At 40.6% G+C, this 23,220-nt stretch overlaps 1 protein-coding gene across 5 annotated transcripts in view; it reads left to right on the forward strand.

Annotated features, from left to right (window-relative positions):
- NLG-5 (neuroligin 5) overlaps nt 1-23,220 on the forward strand; it is a 250,622-nt gene that overhangs the window by 159,440 nt on the left and 67,962 nt on the right. For all 5 annotated transcript variants that reach the window (XM_076365774.1, XM_076365775.1, XM_076365777.1 and 2 more), the window contains one exon: nt 20,299-20,460. The gene's annotated coding sequence lies outside the window, so the exon portion shown is untranslated. The remainder of the gene's footprint in view (nt 1-20,298; nt 20,461-23,220) is intronic.

The raw sequence follows: 23,220 nt of genomic DNA on the forward strand, positions 1-23,220 counted from the left end.
GTTTTATATTTCTAAAGCTCCGAGGAATTAGAAAGAAGCTTGAGATTGGAAATGTAGAAATGTGTTTCTATGTTTCTCAATTTTTTCATCCATCGATTCTTGAATTGTTATGTGTATATTTTTCGATCCCTGAATATGTGAACCTTTGAAAACTTCGATTCCTGGGTTCCGTTGGTTCCACTGCTCGAGTAGACAAATAATGATGTATTTTGTGCTAGCGTGTGCTTTCAAGCGTGCCAAGAGAATTTCCCCATAGTCCAGGAAAAATTATAATAGAGAAAAATCGAGTGAAAATGAGGAGACATCTCGTGCCTTTACCGAGACGCTGGTGAGATGTATTATAATTTGAAAAATATATCAGTCTCGGACGGTGCTTTTAACGAGCACTTCCGTCGAGACAGTTGCAATTTCTTGTACTCGCTGGCGAAGAATCGCAGGTGTCAGCCAGAACGAATGGGACGTCGGTGTTCCTTATAGATGGTCGATTACTACGTCACCAGATGTTATCTTACCATGGAATTGGTGAAATAGTATGAAATCATTCGATGGATAACTCACACCGTTCCGTTTTCAATTCTGCAAAATAATTCGCTTCGCTGTTCCTGTTCAACTGCAATTTATTGTTACGTTCAAACAGTCGATCGCATCTTGCACTTTTCCAATTTCAATTTCAGTCCAGCTTGTCGAGCTTCATTTTATAATTTACCGTCCACTTTACATGCGATTTCGTTCTAAATATAAATCTTAATTATCATTCCATGGAGCCTACGAATTACTATCGATTTTGATAGAAAGAGAATCGTCCCGCGCTGAATTCCAACATCATTCCAGAATAAAATAGTTCAAAAGAATGGAATTTTTATTTCAAACAAAATTGAAATGGAATTTTCCAATTTCCCATTTTTCTATTATTATCTCTCTCTCTATTTTTCTACTTTCCGTTAGTACCTATTTTATTTTCCTATTAACATTTATTCCCATTTTTCTATTAATATTTCTATTGTACCATTGTCCATATTTTCCAATCAAACGAAAAAATGTCATTCAACGAACAACAATTGGTTTTTTATAATCGCGAAGTGAACACCAGTCCAAATCATATCAACTGCGAGGCGATCCCAAATTCTTCAGCGACAGACGCTGAATATCATTCTAGAATAAAATAATAAAATAATAAAATAATAAAATAATAAAATAATAAAATAATAAAATAGAATATTGCAAACGAATAGAATTTTTATTTCAAACAAACTTAAAATTGAATTTTCCAATTTCCCATTTTTCTATTATTACCTGTTCCTATTTTGCTGCTTTCCGTTAATACCTATTTTATTTTCCTATTAACACCTATTCTCATTTTTCTATTAGTATTTCTATTGCACCATTGTCCATATTTTCCAGTCAAACGAAAAAACGTCATTCAACGAGCAAGAATGGCTTTTTCATAATCGCGAAGTGGACCGCAGTCCAGATTATATCAACTGCGAGGCGATGCGAAATTCCTCAGCGACAGAAGCGAACGTTATTCTGCGTTCCCGTCGAACAGGAAACCACGTTTCCGCGTCGTTTCCCGCAAGGTTAACCGGAAGGGAGAGGGAACAATGCCGCGAAGGATATTCACCGGCGAAAGTTATTCGCACTTCCGGCGGTCCGCGCCACTTCCGTCGAATATCTTTCGCCGGGTAGTTCGAGGTGAATGCAAATATGGAAAAACTTGAGTCGATTTAGAACCCACCCTCTCTTGCCCCCGATGCTCGACATACACTCCCGGCCGGCATCGTTTCGCGATACCAATCTCTCGTAACTGCTAGCAGTTGTTTGGCTGCACAATCCTATTTGCCAAGCAATCTGCCACCGCCGGCAGTTCGTGTAATCCCGTGGGGGCCGCGCTCAGTTGCGGTAATACGACCGGAAGCGACCCCGAAAAGCTCGACGATTTTCAGGGTCGTGGCTCATTTCGGAGCCACTACGACTCGCGTTTGATAGGGACCAACCGTATCGATGTTTCTATCATGTGTATATTCGTGACGGAATTTGAAAGCTGTTCTGCCGAAAGCCATTTATCATAAAGCGTTTAGAGTTTGATGACCCTCGAGTTACGACAGTTGATTTCATTAATATTCAAATTTCAAATTTCAAATTTCAAATCAGTATCAGTATATCAAAAGCATCGATGAACTAAACATGTACGTGTTTTTTTGTCACCCCCAGAATTGATTTTCAGCAAAGAAACTCCCACGTTAACAGAATTATTTCGAAAACTAATTTCAGTTATCCGAATTTGTCTATCGACAGAATACTTACTCTAATCATTTCAATCTCATCATTTTCATTAACACATCTTCTTACCTCTCAGAAGCTTTAGAACCTAATCTAATAAACCTACCTACATCAATCGCGACAGAACTTCAAACATTTTCTCTCAATTTAACCCATGCAGCGTTGTGATTCACGCTGTCCGTTCGTTTGTTCCTTGCGCGTGACGCATATTTTTATTAGAAGCAACCGGCCGTGCAGGGAAATACGCAACCGAGGCGCTTACCTTAAAACTCGCAACTGAAAGTTGGAAAAAGCTCGGCTAATCCGTAACAGGGCGAATCGATGCCGATACGTCTTCCCGGATAAAGTGTTTATAGTATAAGCCAACGATTTTTCGAGCCCCGGGAAACCAGGTTTCGTCGAATAAACGGGTCCGCGGGCGAATGGGGTAGGCGGTCGTTCAATTTCCAATAGCAGCCGCGCACGCCATCGGTCGCACCTAATCTGCATTTCCTGCAGTCAGTCGATCAAGAAGGAGACCGCCGCTGTTTTATTTAGTCGCGGCGGAATTTAATCAATGAGCCGGGGACGAGACCGACGCGACGTCGAATCCGGCGCGGCAACGTCGCCGGCACTCGGCGAAACATTGTTACCGTATCTAACGAGGTTTTCCATCCGGAGCACACTGAATCCTTGGAAATATGCGCATCAATTACAGACCTGGCTACAGGGGACGCTGAAGAAACGGCGGCCGCACAATGCCGCCTCCATCGAAACACCATTTTCGGATAATTTATTCTTCGACCCGGCGAAAAATAGCGAATGGAGGGCGCGAGACGTTCCTGCGATGCAAATTGTTTATGACTAGACAGTGAATCTTCTTGCGAATTCACGTGTTTCAGAATGTAATCGGAAAAATAGAATTATTTTAGCAAATAGCTTTTTCTAACTACTGTTCGAAGAATTACATTTTAAATACATTATAAAACATTCCTGCTAGATTTTATGTATGTTGCATTACGTGTAATTTCGAAAAGTCGAACCAGATTCTGTTGTTAATTCTTTATTGTATATCTACAGCAGAAAGAAGAATGTTCGAAAAGGTTGGTTATCTAAGTTGAGGAAACATGTTTCGAGATAAAATGCTTTTAAAATGGTCTGTACTCGAGAATACCTATTCTTCTCTGCTTTAAAAGCCACTGTTAAATGAACCGTTAACAATGCTTACTTCCAAAAATTCCAAGAAAAAAATCAAATGTTTACCGGAATGGTTAATACTTTTGAACGGTCTAAATGGAGTCGTTCCACTATTCACGTGAGAACCGTTCGAACGTACTCCTCAGACCGAGCAAGCAAAAACTATTTCGATTCATTTCGAGAAACGCGGTCTCGAATTCGATAAACGGGAATTGTACGACGGGATCGATCGGAAAAATTGAACAAGCGAGCACGCCAGCGATCCGTGAAATGCCGGAGGAATAAAGTTTGCCAACGCGCGCGCCTCCGCACTGATTAGCGGTCTACCGTGTCCGTTGTTTTTGCCATCATTGCAATAAAATGCTCGAGTAAACGGCCGATAGTCGAGTGACGAGGGGGAAATCGCGTATCGATCGCCGCCGGCTAGGGCCAATGCCCGACAATAATTTAAATAACACGGTATTTTTGCGAGCGAACGTGGTTCGCGGCAATACCTACGCGAGCTCGGCTAATTGTCGTAATTAGATCCGCGCCGATTGCGTCGGCAGCACAATTAAAATCCCGTTCGCGCGATCCGCGAGCCAGTTACACAGGACAACGAGGAGTAACAAATTTCGCGGTGATTATTTCAACCGAAGATGAACAAACTGCGTAAATGTGAAGTGAATTTTTAATGGCCCCGGAACGGTCCGCTGATAACGTTCGCGTTTATTGACTCGATTCCGCTAGGAGTTTTGTACTAAGCGCCGGTAATCCACTGACGGTTCGGTTGTTCGAAGAAACTTCGAGCTGCACCGAGCTCCCGAAGCTTTAAAATTTCACAAGTTCAGGCCCCGTGACTTCGGGAAGACCGGTTTAGGCGACGTGTAAGTTTCGAGCTTGCGATTTTCGCTGTTTAGGAGTTTCCAGCCTTGGTCTGGCGTCTTCGAAATTTTAGTTTTCATACTTTGTGTAGTGGAATCACTATAATATAAATCACTATAATATAAAGCAGGAAAATTGTAAATCTTCGTTTCCCTGAATGTTTACAAATTTACATTCTTCGATCCAAGACACATTTTGAAATCCTACTCCGATTGGACCAAAATATGAAGGTACAAATTTACAACGTACGATTTGTTGATAGATTGACATATTAATTATTAAATTACTCGTGGAAAACTATTTCGCTCCCGAGATGCATTTCTGAGTGAGCCATTTTATCGTTCGATAGCTGAAAGTGAAACACATTTTTAGATGTTATTGAACACCGCACTCGGAATAGAAGCCGGCACAAATACGTGGAAGCGCATTGCGTGTGTGTCGAGGAGGCCTTTGAGGATGCAACGCGAGTGGTGCTTAATAAAGGTAACGGGAGCAATTTAATGGAATGGAGGGGCAAGAAATTTCTTCGAATAGAATGTCATTCGGTCTATGCACGCTCGAGCGAGCCGGGCGTCACGAAACGCTCTGGACAAATTAATCGCAATTAGATTCCGTGGATCGATCCGTCTGACTCAAGCCAGCTGGAAAGAAGCCTCGAAAATTCGTTACACTGAACGACAACCGCTATTGGAGCCGTAGACTATCGACAGTTATTGGTAAAATGAATTCCTATTTATGTACTAGTAATTAATTAATAAACGTAACGGGAGCAATATAATGGAATGGTGAAGCATGAAATTTCTACCAACAGAATACCACTGAAATTACAAACTTTCAAATTTCAGACACGAAATTACAAGAAATTCTATTTCTAAATTTTCAAATTTTCAGGTCTCAAATCTCAAATCTGAAATTTTTTAATTTAAAATTGTTCAGATTTACAAATTTACAAATTTCCTAATTAACAAATTTACAAACTTACTAACTTACGAACTTACAAACTTATTAATTCTATCAATACACTGAATACACTAATAAAGTTTCAAATGTGTAACTTGCTCCGTCCGCTGGGCAACTAAATCGTCATTTGCAGAAGGTATTACTCGAAAGCATCTTACCAACCGTTCTCGATTTAAATTGCAATTTAACCACCGATCTTAAAACCTGATCCCTGAACAATGGAATACACGCACGCGCGGTCTCGTGTTCCCGTCCGGTGATTAAAATTCCTTATACTCCTTTCCTTCGGTGGAACTAAAATTTTCGTGACTGATTCAGTGTGTAATGAAACAGTAATTACGCGTTCCTCGCGGACAGTCGTAATTCGATGCGAAGGACGCCTAATGATTTAATATTAAATCATATTATTAACCCCGTATTGTTGAACGGCTTGTTTGAACTATATATTTCACTGATTAATTAGCTTTTTCCCGGATTCACCAGGTTAAATGTAACCCCGCCGCGTTGAAACAATGAAGCGAATAGCTCGGGAAGTGTGCATGAAATATTCCTCGAAGGACAATCAAAGCGCGCGGCCAATTAATCACGAGAATCCCTAAATGAACCAGAGGTTTTACGAGAATCCTAAAAGGGTCGCTCCCTCATTCTCGCCGACCCCTCTTCGCGCGCGGAACACGCGGAGCTCATCTTCGCTTTCACAAGACATAATGGACGCTGTCGTGTGACGCGGGCATCGAGCATGTCCGAAGGGAGAGTGACAAAGGAGAAATAAAAGAGCAAGTGGCGTGCAGACGGCGGAAAACAATTTGCTCATATTGTACAGGATGTCCAGGCCAGTATAGCTCTACTTAATGTACCTCTTCGTTTTGTGATAGAGCAAGCCTCCACGTAAAAATGCCAAAGTGTTCGATAAACAGATTATACTGCAGACGATTCTTTATAGTAAATTACTGAATATTTTCAATAATAAGTAGGTGTAAGTTAGTATTATGGAGTAAGTAATGTAGATCGAGTTACTGTTATAGAATATATATTATATACCAGGTTATTGTTGTTACAGAGGAACTGTTCTAGAGGAAGTTACTGGTACAGGGTATCTACTGTAAAGCAAGTTATTATTATAAAGTAATTATTATATAATAACTATTGTGGAAAAAGTTAATACTACAGAATAACTATTATATGTCAAATCATCAAATATGTAATTAACTAACGCAAATTATAAGTCATCTATATATTAAAACATTTTTATTTGACAAAACCATTATTCTACTTCTCGACTTCTCAAAATTCGTATCGTCTAATTCTCTTCTTCAGAGAATAATGTAGGAAGGTCTATATTTCCAGAAATACTGTCACTCTAGGTTGAAGCATAAATTTATAGATAATATTTTCCCTGAAGTTCAAAGACAACGGCATTTTAAGCGAATCACCCTGTACAGTTTGCGCGTACGAAAGTCCTACGCACGCTTATCCGAACGTAGCGAAGTATGAATAATGCCTGAACGATCCTTTTTATCCCGGCAGCGTCGTCTTTATCATCGTCTTATTTTTTCGCTTGTCCCGACAACGCTCGCAACACGACAGCCTGTTCCCCTTTACCTAAGCATCGCCCCTTGTCGGCGTATCTCGCGAGAACATTTTAATTATTATACAGTCGGCTGGTGTCTCGAGTAATTTACCCTGGAAAACTGTGCCGAAGAGAGGCCCAGCTACACGATTAAACGGCTTAAAGTGCCGCCAATGGCTTGAATGAATTATTAATGATTCGTTAGCTCGTGGACAGGTTATTTCCTCGAGAAACTTCACGCTCGAACGGCGGCAAAATTGCTCAGAGCCGCCGAATTCCGTGAACGTTGCATTATTCTCGCGAACATATTGTTCTTCGTCTATTGATTCGCGATGCAAAGTGGTAATACATTGTAGATCAAGTTTGTAATAAATCCCATTTAATAGAGATATCGGGAAACTTGAAAGTTTCGAAATTAAAACGTTTAAATCGAGATCATTTATTCTCTTTTTCTATTTCGAGAGCCTTCGCGATCGAACAGTGAAACATTTATCTACCGTCGCTGAAAATTGTGAGCAATGCATAATTCTCACGAGCACGTTGTTTCACACGTATTGACGTATGATACAAAATTGTAATAATTTATAAGTACAGTACATAATAAGTTCTTTTCAATATAGACACTGAGAAGCTCGAAAATTTCGAAATCGAAACGTTTCGATTCATACGATGAATTTTCTTTTTACATTTCGCAATCGCGGTCACAAGCTTTTATCGCAACGTTCTAGGCGTGTCCAGCGTGCAGCGCGGAATAATTAAAACAATCTGCAAAATTCCCGCGCGCGGAAGTATCGAACCGACCGAGTAATTCAATTTAACTGTTTCAACACATCGCCGTTCGGCGCGGATATAATTAAATTAAATCGCACTTAATTAGTCTGTCGAATCATTTCGGTATCGTAAATTCATGCGAAACGCTGTTACACGGAATAATGCGAGATATCAGGTGCAATGTTTTCGATTTGCCCCGCGAAACCGGGAAATTCTTCCCGAAGATCCTCGTTGCGCGTTGCACAATTATGATATTGATACCGGCGGATCATCCGATAATAATTAGAAAAACTGGACCGTTCGTTCGCTCGGGCGAGGTTAAGCAGGTGAATCGATTATTAGACACGGGGAAAGCCTCGGAAATAATTTATCGGGTAAATGATCGGCCGCGCGACAGACGTTGCGTGCTCATTTGACGCGCGCTGTTGTATTTTAATTGCGAAATTGACGTTTATCGAAAAATCCCGGGGCGATGGGGCAGGGGGACGCGTGTCCGCTGCAATTTAGCCGGAATCAGATATTTTAATCCCCATTAGTCGTGACTGGCGACACTGCTGATTTATCGACGCATACATTTTTCAGGGTCCCTTTAATTAGCTGCCGGTCGAGTCGCGTTTTAACGCATCCGAGCCTCGTCCCCGTCTCGCTGTTTTCGAGCCGGCGCTCTCTCGACTAATTACGCAATCGTTTCGGCTCGATGATGGCCGGCGCGAGATAAATCTATCAGCGGGACAGGCCGATTGTGTAACGCTGGACAAAGATTTCATAACTGTCCCGCGGACGCGGTTTTCGTGGTGATATCCCCCCGGTGGCGGAACGTGTTTATTCGACCGTGCGGCCCCGATGTTTTCCGACAATTAGTTGCTGATCGCGTCAACGAGAATTTTCTGCGAATAATTACATCAGTTTTTATTGATGCTGTTTTCGTGCCTGGCACGGTATCGTGCGCTTCTAAATGTGGTTTTAACGCCGGGGTACATGGAAATGGACCATTCCTGGATTCTGTTGCTGTTTTTCGTAGAAACAGATTCGCTGCGGAATTAGTAACGGAATTGATTTAGTAGCGTGTAAACTGGATCAGAAGTCAATTGAAATGCGAATAGACGCACTGTTGATGTTTTTATGGTACTAGTTTTAAAATATAATTTGACTTCGGGGTGGTTCTATGGTTAAATCTAGCTTCGTTTGATGATGGAACATTGCTATCTTTAGTAGAGTTTTATGGGAATATGTATGGGGTGAGAATATTTCGTAGTAGGAATGATAGTGTGGCTAGAGGTCAAGGAGTTGAACTTGAAAAGATCTGTAGTTGAATTGATTGAATTGGTCATGTAGTTAATTCAAATCTTGAGGCAAGCATTGTACATAATATTTTAGCTTTAATACATATTGTATTTTAAAGCATTTTGTATTAATAAATTACCATATAGTTTGAACTCGTACGTGTCTGGCAAATGGCGATCCTGTTCTACTGCACTCGTATAAGTTGAACCCTTACTGCATCAGCAGTAAACATGATCGTACTCGCCTCTGTTCGGAGGTGATTCTGTTACCGTCTGTGTAAACACGACCGCATTCTACTGTCTGACCAGTAACGGAATGTGTTCTACTATTCTGCGCGCCAGGGACCATTGTTCTCGTTCAATCAGGGACTGTTCCATTTATTTGACCAGAAACGATTTCGTTTTATTGCTTCACGGGCTATCATAGGATTCTGCTTGCTTCGTGTGCGACCTGTTGTTACTTGTGTAGCCTTATACTGGCTGTTCGATAAGGAACTATTAAATGAGTCTTTCACGAAATTCATTTATTCTTATTGTTTGAAACGATTCAATTCTTATCTGCTGAAGGCTATCTTATCCACTTCAGACTTTGGTTTCTGAAATTGAAAGCTGTAAACGAGTAATTCAACTATTCAAATGATCAGACATTGATATGATCTTCCCCTTCTTCCCAGTATTTAAGAATTCGATGCATAATTCAATTCTTTATAAAAAACTGTTTTAAACTAATATATCTCAATTACCTTATACCCTCCAATATCTCAATACCATTTCATCAATGATTCTCCAGCGAATTAATCTCTATAGAAATCAAGCTAAGCTTAATTCCACACTACTCACTCCAAACCCCAACTTCTAACCCAATTAATTCCACTCAACAACTCGAACACTCAAAATCCACCAAAAGAATTCATCTATCCCACTCCACCGACACATCTCAATCCTCACTTTCCCATTACCAAATAAATCTGAACTGTATAACCCAATTCCACACTTATTCCAAATTCCAACTTCTAATCAAATCCCCCGCTTCCCAAACTATCTTACACTCCCATCCCAGCGGTCGGACAACAAACGCGTCCGCCGAAAAATTAACCTACCCCAAAGCTCGCCGAATCGGCTGAATCCTCTTCCGAACGCTGACCGACGAATCGATCCCAGCAGACTGTCCGCCTAAAGTTACTTTCATATTACCGACCCCGCGTACGTGACCAAATTCCGCTGTCCGGCCGTCAGAGCAACCAGTTTCAGCGTTCGCGTTCGGTTGTTTTATACTCGCCGTCCGGCATGGAACGATCCAATATCGCCGGCCCGGTCAGAAACTAATCTATCCCGGTTGTCCAAGCTGTCCCGGGGCAGCGTTCCGCCGAGAATTCGTCGGCGAATTCTTCGCCCGTCGACGGAGTGCACCGCCCGACAAATCGAAACTCCTTCTCGGCCGAGGTAGTTACCGAGTTGCGGAAGTTCCACAGGTCCTTCCGCGCGCCGAAATAATTTCAAAGCGTCGCCGTCGGTCGCGGACGTTCGATAACCGAGAGGATGCCCGGGACGCCCGCGCGAACTTTATCGGCGATAGGATCGGTAAGCACTGCCGAGCGCGACGAGAGCCACGCTAATAATCCGCGTCGCGGAAAGTTGCACGCGTGTCCGCGTGTAACTCGACGAGCTCGGCGCGCGGGAAGCTTATGCGACGCGAAACTTTCCGGCGACGACCGGTATCAATTTGGTAAACGACTCCGGTGGAAGGCGGCAGTTCTCGGGAGTTGGGAATGAGATGGAGTTCCGGGTATCTCGCGGATGACGACGATGTAAGGTCGATTTATATTATTCGGTAAGATACGGAGCGGTTGGTGGGTAGTCGCGCTACGTGCACTCGTGCGCCGCATGGTTGATGACAGATTTTCGTGGGGAATGGGACACGAATGTTTCAGGTGTTTTCGAAGTTTCTTTGATGCTGGTGATCTTGATAGAGTGGCTTTTTTCATTTGTTTGGAAGAGTTATGTTTTGTGTACATTTTCAACGTTTCTGACAGGTTAATGGTCGTGGAACATGAATGGATCTTAGGGGATATTCTTAGTGCAAAGTATTTTAGAGAAGGTTTAAAAGTTTAAGAGTAGATGATATTGAGTAGTAAGTGGATTAGAATTGTGAAATAGAAGACACTTCTCCTGAGGTTGAAATCATTAGTATTTTTAATGTTGGAATTTGAAGTATTTCGACTGTAGCGATCGGCTTTATCGCTTCTAGAATAATCGTAATTATGATATTAACAGATAATATTAGTAATAATTTCTTGCAATAATTATAACAATCCTATGTTATGAAACATGACACCGTAGGATTGTACTGTTGTATTATTATACAATAATACACAATAAATCGACTGCAATACACAAAGTATCGAATCGATCCCAAATAACCACGTTCGACCTGACTCGGCGCGTAGCACCGTGAACTCGCATTCTCGAGCTAGCACCGCAAGCTGCCAACGATTCTCCGGCACCTGAATATTCTCTTTTATCTCGGCTTTCTAGCAGCCAGCGGCGAAAAGGGAGAAACGAACGTTCGAAACTCTCGCCAGCCGATATTTTTATCATTTTTCGTTTTATTCGACTGGAATTTACGCGAACGGGACATCCAGGGATATCTCGGAGAAAATCTGGTACACGATTGCGAACCAAATGCGTGCTGAGGTGAGTGATCAGCTTTTATGGTATACGAGCCTCGGGACGAGTTATGCGTTTACGGCTTGATCGGGGCGAATGAAGAACGACGAAATGGTGGCTCATACGGTCCTAATTCTCGTGATTGCGATCTGCGGATGGCTCGATCGCGGTCCGATCGAACCTGGAATAAAATTCATGTTTTCGCTGATATCTTGGATCACAGGATTGAAATATTTGCCGAGGTATTCATGGTTTATGCACTTTAGTTTAAAACTTTTATAGAGTGAGTTTCTTGAAGAGAACAATGCAATCTCGTATAGAAACACAACATATTCGTATTTTTTAACAATAGATTCATTTAATAAATATTCGATAATTCGACATAAAATTTCGTAAAATTTATACGATAAAAGTTTCTGTCAAAAAAACATGTCCCAATTCTCTATTTTTGAAGTTTTATCTTCTGTGATCTACGTAAAAGAACACCTATTTTTTTTTAAAGACAATAAATTATAATGTACAATAAGGGTCTATAAATCTAGTATAAATTACTCCGTTCCATTTAAGAAAAAATTAAAATTGCAAGAAATACATGTTTCAACTCTATTCACATTTTTCCTTAATACCAGCGTCCATTTTTAATTAAACGAGAGAAACATCCTATCATTACACTGTTATCCTCAATCACGCGTCATCGAATACCAGCTAAATACCCCGTGAATCGATCAGTGGACAGTGTATCTGGAATCAGGTTTGACCCCGCATTTAGAGAAACCGTTCGATCGGGAGCCACATCAAAAAGAGCCATTGAACTGGCTCTTGAACAGCTCGTTACCGTGGTGCATACGGATCGTGCGGGTAACGGAAACGCGTTACGACCTCGTTACGTACCGCCCTGCCGCTGAATGACTAAGATATAACGGTGGAATATTGTAAATAGGATATTAAATGGCTGTAATATCTTACGCAAACACAGTCGCGAGTCGGCTGTAATCTACAGCCTAAACCGTCTATACCAGTGGTTCTTAACCTGTGATCCGCGGATTCTCAGGTGTACGCAAAGCTCCTCGTGTCGTGGATATTTTAAAGTATTCGAAACCTTCAGAGAAGGTGGCTAACTTAGATCAAACAAGTATACTCTAAAGAAGGAGGAAACTATGTATCAAGCTTTTAGTATTCGAATAAATGAATTATGTGTTGATAACTTTCTATCTTGTATACAAAAGTTTAATATCTTTAAAACAGCGGCATTCCTTTTCAAAGGGTTAATATATCCTGGTGGTCCACGACAGAGAATGTTTTTCAGTTCAAAATAGTTTGAAAGAAGTTCATGGTACACGAAACATTAATCGACGTCGTACAGTGGAGTATTTGCCCGACCTGAGCGGTCAAACATCTAAATAGCTAAGTAGCTAAGTAGCTAGGCAGCAAAGTACTAAGCAACTAGGTAGCAAGTTAACTAAGTTGTTAGGTAGCTAAGTTGCTAGGTAGCTAAGTTGCTAGGTAGCTAAGTAGCTAGGTAGCAAGGTAGCTAAGCTTCTAGGTAGCAAGGTAGCTAAGTTGCTGGGCAGGAAGGTAGTTAAATTTCTAGGTAGCAAAGTAGCTAAGTTGTTAGGTACCCAAGTCGCTAGGTAGCTAAGTTACTAGGTACCTAGGACACAAGGTAGCTAAGTTGCTAGGTAGCTAGGTAGCTAAGTTACTAAGTAGCTACAATGCGTTACTGACGTGAACCAAGCCGTCCTATGGCTCAAAACCGAAAAGAAACAAACATCAATCTTCGCAGGAACAACAGAATAAACTGTACAATAAATGTTCCTAAATCTAGTGTTAAGGAAAATGTCAGGCGCAGTATTTCATAAATCATATGATTTTCAAAAAATCTTCACGCCGTTTACAATGAATTTTATGAAACCATTATAAACAAAAAGCAAACTTCTTCTTTTTATTTATATGGCTAAATGGAAATCGAAGCAAAAAGAGCACTGCTTTTATCGTGTTAAGAACCACTGGCCTATAGAACACTGTCACCCACGCAGCAACGCCACATTTTCGTCGGTGTGCGGGCGAGTACGCCACGCATAAACCGCCGGGCGTAATTCATGCACACGCGTATTCACATGGAGATGCCCGTAACCGCGTGATGTATTGTCTTACGTGACCGGACGCACTCTCGGTCCACTTCTATCATCGGTTTCCCTCGGCCCCGACCGTATTTCGCGCTGAGCGTCCCGCGGGGCAGGAAAAAATGATTGCTAACGGTTTGAAAAATTTCTTTTCCGCAGGAACGTCGCGCGGAGTTCTTTGTCTCGAAATATTTTTCCAGCGCACCGGTATTATTCATGCGCTCGCTGTCGGGCTCGAAGGTGTCGGCAATTAATTTCTTGACGCGTTCGATGTTGTTTTAACGCGGGCAATTCTCGCAGGAGGAAAAGAATTTTTTAGGGAAATGTGGAATAAAAAATTCACGGATGGCTCGATCTTGGGAATTCTGTTCCGTTTAATAACGTAAAGTTGAGAAGATGTGGTTACATTTTACGTGCACATGAGAGTGAACATTTCTGAGCAAATTTTATTATTTTATATTTTAAAGTTGGTATCTAAAGGAATTTTCATTCACGTTCAGTATAAAGATGAGACAAATAAAAGATACCAACTTAACGAACCAATATTGAAATAGTCGTCTAAAATTCTTTTGTTACTTGTAGAATATAAAACGAAAAGTTGCTCTGTTCAGAAACTCTTGTGTTTTTATACCACATTGTAAGAATGGTCACACGTAGTTGACGTAGTTTCATATTCGCCACAGTTCCACGAGAAAGCCGAGAATACACTTATTACCGCGAACGAAGCGCGAAGACAGAATTGATGCGGGAAAAAATGAAGAATTTCTTCCGCGTCGCTGGTCCACGAGGAAAAATAGTTTCTTTCCCGCAGCAATTTCGCGAGGGAAGTCGCTGAAGCTCGCGGCACGGCCGCGGTGATCGTGAAAGCAATCCAAGAATTCAGAAATACATACAGCAGAGTTGTTAGATTCAGTTGTTATCAATAGAAGTTCTCCCGCCGCAGAAAAATAACATTTTTCGTATGCATTGCGTGTTTCTTGGAATGCAGACATGCGCCGCCTCCGCGGCGAATGAATATATACGCGTTCTCCGCGAACTTTGTTGAATTCGAGGCGGAGGAGAGTTGGCCCCGCGGGATGATAGTCGGCCCGCGGATGATGAATAACCAAGCAGAAATGCGATCTTTGACGGTTCATTAGCCGGTTCAGTGCCGCTTGAAATTTCAGCTGCCGGGTAACGCTTTCTAAATTAGTCGAAGTCTGACTCGCCGTATTTAATTGTAATTAATAACGACATTCAGCTGCTCAACCGCGAATTCATGCTGGTATTCACGAATTCGTGACGCCGCTGTTGACTGGTATTATGATTAGAATGCTGCCATTCGAAGATTTGATTAGATATTTTGTTCGATCTGTTGGGATATAAGGAAACGAATGTTGAAATAATATTTCTCATGATTGTTTTATTACGTTGAACTTATTTAGACTCTTTGTAATAAACGTAAATTTATTAAACAGATAATTTTTGGTTAGATTGTAGAGTTGTATAATAATTTATTTAAAATAGTAAGTAGGGAATATAGATTTTAACGTCAATGATGGGAGTAAACGTATTTTTAGATACTTCAACGAATCAGTTGAGGGTCAAATGAAATCGAAAGTAAAAGAAATAGAGTATTGCACGTTACTGTTGTAATGATCTATAGATAATAATTTAACTTATTATGCGGATTGTTGTTATAACGAGCAACCGATTGTAAATAAGAAACACTACAATGCACGTAGTTGGACGAGTAATGAGAGGAAAGCAACTAGAGAATCGGTCGAGCACCAAGATTAGTGTTTGGTCGACGGTGACCGAGAATAGATCGAGGAATAAACGCGTTCCAGTAAATATATGTATATATTGATTTAGCTCTGCAAAGGGATTACGTAAATATCTCCTGTATTTATAACTGCACAAACGAATAGTTTAAAGTTTAAAACGTTCGATTGTCTACCTTACATATACCTGCCCTAATATATTCCAGCAAATTGTTCCATTTATAATCCACAATTCAATAATCATACAATATAAACACGTTCATCGTAAACATAAAATTCTCTTTACACTTCGTAATTATATTATAAGTATAATTCCATATTACATAGCTTTCATCATATACTTCAATTAATACATAAATACACAATCAATAGACTGCATAATTTTATGCATTGATACGAAACCTGAGAGTGTACAAAACGCATACGACACGAAAGAATGTTTAAAATATCCAAAATCTAACACCTTCCATATTTTTCAAGAAAAACTATTTTCATTGCAACTCCACTTTCCCAGTTCTCAAGTATTTCCAATTTTCAACAAATAATGAAGAACTAACAACACAGCTTGATAATAGATCTACAAACAGGTATTTATACAAAAATATTCGAATATCGATTGAAGTTTATTCACAAAAATTATAATCAATAACTGAGGCCACGTCACATAGGCTTTAGTATATTCTAACCGATCTCCTCATCCACCGGAGAACCCTGCTGCACATTCCCATCACATCATCGCACACGTCTGCACACACGAACGAACAACCATAAGATATAAATTCCTGAAAACGCTAGCGTAGCCAGGTACGTTTCACGGCAAATTGATAGTCACTCGACGAGGCGATCAGGATTCAGCGCGGCCGCTCGGCGAAGCGGCACGAGGGTGAAAAGTAAAACATCAAGGTCCTTTTTACTCCTCTTTCGAGTTCACTGAAACCCGTCGTGACCCGTGTCCGTAGCGTGTCACCTGGCGAGACGTACCGGGCGTCATAGTGTTTTAACAAGTCCCTTTTTCCTCACCCCTTCCGACGAGGCGCACGCGTCACTCGTGAAACTTCATTTGCGCTTGAACGTCGAATTAACCGCCAGATCTCGTCGAGTAGTTTCGAATAATTCTCTTCTTTCTCTCGCTCTCTCCCGCTCTCCGACGCTGTCTGAATGCCCAGTGACTCAACCAGGAGATTCTGGCCACGTTTTACAGCTTCGCTTTTACACCTGCCCCTTTCCTCGTTCCTCGGCTTCCTCTCTTCTTCCGCTCATTTTTCCCCCTTTTGCTCGCACTCCCTCCTCCCCACCGCCGCCCGTCGACCTGAAATTCCGAAATCCTGCTCGCCGCTGCCTTTTCATTTAGAATTTAATGTTTCAGCTGTTCGCTGCGACCTCTCTTTCCCCCTTTCTCGCGTTCCCTCGGTCCTCTCCGTCTTTCCCGCAGCTTTCCTGTTCACCATCACTCTACGAGGCTCTTCGAGGAAACGAGGTCGTGGTATAAAAGATATTGTAGAAGAACAAAAGGAGAGGGAAGACGTGAAGTAGAATGCTGGGCCGGAAAGGGTCGTTGAGAAAGTTTTTATCGGACACGCGGAACGAAGACCTCGGCCGTGATCGATTCCCACCGATCGACCACTTCCCCGGTCGCTGTTGCGTTCGGTTTCGCCCATTTCATTTCATCGTAACCCCTTGCACCGTGACATCTTGACGATTCGTGAGATACATTTTTTTATTGTATTTCGGGAACGTGTATGTTATTTGCTTCTTTTGAATATGAGTTACGGTAGAACTCTACTTGTATGAACTACTTTGTAGTTCCAAGTACATAAACTCGGAGCTCCCTTGTAAACTAAGGTATAATGGTGGATCTAGTTACACGAACTACGTTTACAAACGAAATTATGTTATTACATATTATTAATAACGTATTACTAGTTGTAGGTATTATCAATTATTGTTCCATAAATTGCAAATACCACGTTGTCATTAGTTTTATAATGATTAGAGGGACTCTGTTATATGAACTACTTGATTATAGAAATTGTCGTGTTCACTATAAATGAAGTTTTATTGTGTATATGAATTTTCTGTTATTGATCGTGTAGAGCTACTAAAATAAAAACTAAGTCCGTAGTTAGGTTAAATATATTTATTACGCGATGTGGCTCTAACGAGGAACGGCGACTAACTGCTTTTCCTCAATTGCTTTTCTAAAAAGGAAAACTCTTCAGACGAGGGCGTACGTGACCCAGGTCCTGGTGGTCCCCTTGGTCATAAATTTGTCAATGGGCCTGGACTATCTCTCAGGCACCCAAGTATTGACACGCGAAAGGGCGAACCGTCTACAATCGTTAATTTATACAGTAAACGTAATCATAGAATAAGTGTCAAATTCTTTATGTTCTAATGAATTATCGACGGTGAGCCAGTTTTATCGAGCACATTTTATTGTTAAAGAAATCATAGAACAACGGGTAACATGGTAACTCGTTCGTCGCGCTGGAAATATTTGTCACGAGCGAATTAATGTACAGTCGAACTCTCGCAGCCAGGAATATCGCTGGCACGAAATAAAATAACGCTCTGTCGTTGCATTAAATAATGGACATCGGACTGTTAATAAAATACCAGTGAATAATATTCCCCCTTTCTTTTCTGTCCCGGTGGTAATGTTTATTTAACACGCGACGCGACTGATACTTCCAATAACGCATAAATTGTCGGTGCACATCACCATCTTTTTCTGACGCTTTTTATTTTTTAAGTGATATTTTTGATTTAGTAAAGCTGTACGTTCGATGAGAATCTTTTGGATATAAATCACAATAGAGATGTAATATATTGAATGTCCTGTGGAGTAATTTAATATTGTGTAATAATTCAATATATTACCGCCACAGACATCCAATGTAAAATACTATTCATTAAACTTCTTCCGATAATAAATCCAGTAATATCTCCCGTTCACCGATAATGAAAGTAAAAGATTGTACATTTCATGCCCAAGTAACTGGAAGCCGCAGAAGGAACATTATACTAATTAACAGTGACGACAGCGCTCCAATGTAATTAAACTATCCATTCGGTCTCTTCTAAATGCGAAAAGCTTCGCCCATAGAATTTTCCGGAAACCAAGAATATCACTCTAATTGGCGGTTCACAGTATTCTACGTAGAATACACACTCGTAGGACAAATTCCCTGAAGCTACCATCTACTAGCTGGAAGTTGCTGAAACATCGATCGGTAATTAGTTCCTCCTTGCTCGGATAGCGGAGGAGCTTATAATTATATCGATTGCCGTCAATTCAGCTGGTGCGCCGCGTGTGCTCAAGTAACGATTAGATACTAAATCGGTATAATAACAATTGGCAGGGGCGAGTATAATAGAACAGGTCGTTGGAAATTTCGGTTTACTCTCCATTTACCGGCAATGGTTCATTTTTTACTTCACGTTCTTTCAATCGAATAAAATTATAAGCCAGTTTCAGGATACGACATAATGAAAAATATTCTGTTATCACTATGTTCTTTTTTCGTTATATTATAGTTATATTTTTGTATTTATGTATTATTATAATGAAATGATTGAGAAGTGAAGATAAGTAACATACGTTTTTAATTCATTCACAATCTAATCTAGAATTACAAAAATATATTCCACCACTTCCAAAATATAACACGAAAGATTTACGTATCTAAAAACCTTCACACTGTATTACCATAATTTCACGTGCCGTTAATTTAATTCCACGTTCAGTATAGTATCGCAGGAAAACTGCGAATAAAATTATTACAAAATCTGAGCACCAACTTGATATGAAAACAAGTGGAAAACTTTATTCACGTAACTCGAAAAGCGACGGTTCTATTAAATCAGCATTGTAATGATCGTTAAACGCGTATAATAAAATCAGCCGTTAGAAATTTCGATGACTGACCATAACGGCGAGTGCACACTTATTTACCGGACAAAGATGGCTCGTATTGCGATAAAGCCTAGCTGATAGCTATACCTTCTATTTACCGGAAACGAGTGATCCTCGACGCGTCTATCCCACACCGGAAAATACCCTCGCGACACGACTTCGACGATATTCCTCGATTATGACAAGCTTATTTGAGCGGAAAGAAGAAGGACTTGCTCGAAATATTTTTAATCGATAAACCAATGAAATAAATCCGCCGACGGAAGTTTTATTGGAGGATTTTCGTCGCCGGCGTTGACCGATCGGCGTGTCAACAACATCCACGCCACTTCACGTTCTTTGTCCGTCGTCGTAAAACAAGCTTAGTCTGTCACCTCCGAGGATATTCGATATAAACGCGCCGAATGAATTGTAGCCTGATCTAACGTCAATATTAGTGGAGCACACAGCCGGGAAAGGGTATAACTTTTCTCGTAACGATACTGATTAAATCTCCGGTACACTCGCTATGATTCGGTGGACTGTTTAAAGATACACAGAAGATGATGAAGCATAAACGGGAATCGCGATAAACGATCGGAAATTATCCTGAATATAATGACACGCGGTGGAATCAACGACTCCGTATTTGTAGAACTGAATAAACACCAGCGTTGTGTTAATATTCGAGGAATTAACAGAGAAATACAGTGCTGAGCAAACGTTTTGAGGGATTTTTAATTGAGTTACGAGGGTATCGATCAGGTGTTCTCCAATTATGAAATCCAACTTCAAATATATACTATATTAATCTATCTAAGGCGCGACACTATATCACATGATATCTGGATTATCTAACAAATTGCAATTTTAATTCGGAATTACACTTCCTACACCAATCATTTCTTAGTTTTTTATTTAAATAACAAATTCTCTTTGGTCGTAGGACACGCTGAGATAAAAAATCTCGCGCCTCAAAGGGCACTTAATTTTCAACTGGCCGAGCGAGAAGAGCAGAAGGGAAATCCACGGATTATTTCTCATGTCTGACACGTCTAGCGGCGCTGGATGGACACTTAGACGGCTTTACGAGTCGCGCGCAGCGCCGGTAAGTGAACCGTTTATTTCTGTTTTAATCGGTCTGTTTGTCTCAGCGATAAACCGTGGGAGCCACGTCTTTTCCCGCAAGCTTGCATCGCTCACGGACAAGTGTCCATTTATTCCGGGGTCCGAAATGAGTCGCGCGATAAATTTCCACCGTTCCGCAGCCTTCCGCGGGAATTCTTCGTCCTTTCCCTCCACGGGGACTGGTCGGCTCCGACAGGTACCGCTATGGAAAATTGCATTCCCAGCGCGGGTCCTTGTGGAACGATGGATCGCTTCGTTTAAACGGACTCGGAGTTATTTTGGAATCTTTTAATAATGATTCTTCGAACTGGATCATTCTTGAAAGCTGATAGGAATTTTCGAAAAAGGAATTAAATATTTATGAAAAAATACAAGTCACTAGAAAGATAAAATCGTTGTTGAAAATTTAAAACTACGATGATTTTATGATTTCACTCAAACTATCAAAACAGTTTGCTATAAAAAATAGCATTAAAAAATTATATATATATATTCAAGTATTATATTTTTTAATATAAACGAGCAATAGTCAAGAATTGAAAGAAACGAAGAAATACTAAATTATAGAGTAACAGAAATTTCATTTTTTCTCATTATTGAAATTTTGTGTCTGTTTTATTTGCAAGTCAATCAAAAGTTTAGATTATTGATGGAGAGAAGAAAAGATGGTTATAGTAGTAGAATATTAGTAATGTCTTCACTGTTTACTATCTGCGAGTAACAAGTAAACTTAATCGAAGCTGTGGCCAGTAGAACACGCGGCTGTCTGACTTATGCGATGCATTTCTCCTTGCACGGTTACACGGTTATCTATTGTCACCGGCAACGCGGAAACACATTTAGCTCGCTCTATTATCTGCCGCGGCGAAGTTTCCATTATTTATGCGTTTTACTACGAGAGAAGTTCGCCGTCGATGCAGTTAACAGTTGTTGCAGTTTGCACAACGCCGGCTGACTTATCCCTGTGCACTTCTACAGACGCGCCTTGCACGATTATCTGCGCAGCGTATCCGGCAAAGGTCGGTCCGTGTCAAAAGCTACTTGCTCGCGTCCGCAGAAATTCAAGCGCAGATTCTCTGCAGTTTCCGTTTAAGCTCGCGGTTAATTCAATTATTCCATTAGACAATGTAATTTAATAACGTCTCCGTTAGAAATGTTACCGTTTTTTTTTGCAACTAATTAAGTTACTGTCTTTGTTGATTTTGCCGAGCTTTCCTTGCGTTAAAGATATTTTCTAATGTGAGTTGAATTCGCGTTTGAAATTTGAAATTTGAACAGTAGATTCATTGAAATTAGAAGTTTGAAATGTGAAATCTGAATACTACATTCATTAAAATTTGAAGTTTGGAATGTGAAATCTGAATAGTACATTCATTAAAATTTGAAGTTTGAAATGTAAAATTTGAAATTTGCAATACGAAATTTAAAATTCGAATCTAGAAAAACGCCCATATTCAATCACTTACACTTGCAATAAAAATCCAGCATAAAGAATTACTACACCATTTCCATTCGAACATGTTCCTCCTCATTCCTCTCATTTATCTATTCTCCGCGATTCCCGAAACTTCCCAAAATTTCACCATAAAAATCCCTGATTACACGCGTATCTTCCAAACGTCCGCGAAATAACTTCATAAGCGTCGGTGTCCGTCGTCAGGCGGAATCCCGCGAAGTCCGGACCGTCCCGAAGTTCTTTTCATGCTTAAACTTTCAATCTATTTCATTTCTATTACGGCGTATCCGATAACGGTAAGGGAGCACTGGATTACCGATAACGAATGCGTGGAAGAGAGAGACGGCCGCGATATCCCCGAGGGGATATGATAAGGAAAGTTTCGAGGCGAAAGCTTCGCGTTGCTTCATAAAGCGACTGTTACGTCGCCCTCCTCTCTTTTTCAGTCAAAGGCATCAAAAGGATTATTCTTCTCCCTTGATAAACCGCGAGCATACCTCTGTCTCTCTCTCTCTTTCTCTCTCTCTCTCTCTCTCTCTCTCTTCGTTGCATTTATTAAAACGAAGTTAGATATCCCGACGAGGATCGCCGGGAGAATCGAAAACAACCGGACAGTAAATTTACGTTATCTCCTGCTCCACGTCTCTTCTCGAAAATCTTACTCTGGTATTATCTGGGGCAGTGGTTCTTAAGGTTCCTCAAGTCACGGAAGATTTCTGATTAAGAAAAGAATTTCAGAAACGGTAACATTGTCAATGATATGTGTTTAACTATGAAAATAAAGATCTAGTTATCTTTCATTGAAGATTATGTATTACGCATACATAAGTGTTAAATTTAGAAATATATTCATGAGCTTGTAGAGTCAACACGTCTATTTTTTCTGTACAAAATTTCCAGTGAGCTTCTGTGATTCTACGAAACATTTGTAAGAAACTTGCAAAATAACAGTTGATCATTCGACTACTCATTCGCCAGAATAATTTATACGAAACACACTTGAAGTAAGGAACAAAAAATATGTCTAATTTTGTAATAAGTATTTATTACACTGTATATACTCAAAATTTGTGGCGGAAATGAAAGTTAACTGTTCAGTGCTGAATCGGTTAAGAACCACTGATTTAGGTGAGGATCGCCGCGATGGCGTTCACCGATGGAAACGCAGATGGAGAAATTACGTCTGTAATATTACCAGTTACAGGCAATCGGCTGTTATTCCGGGCGCACGATCGCTCCATTCCATCTCGGCCGGGATCACGAATGTCGGGGAAGCGTATTTCG

Source organism: Nomia melanderi, chromosome 3, assembly GCF_051020985.1.
Source record: "Nomia melanderi isolate GNS246 chromosome 3, iyNomMela1, whole genome shotgun sequence".
NCBI lineage: Eukaryota > Metazoa > Arthropoda > Insecta > Hymenoptera > Halictidae > Nomia > Nomia melanderi.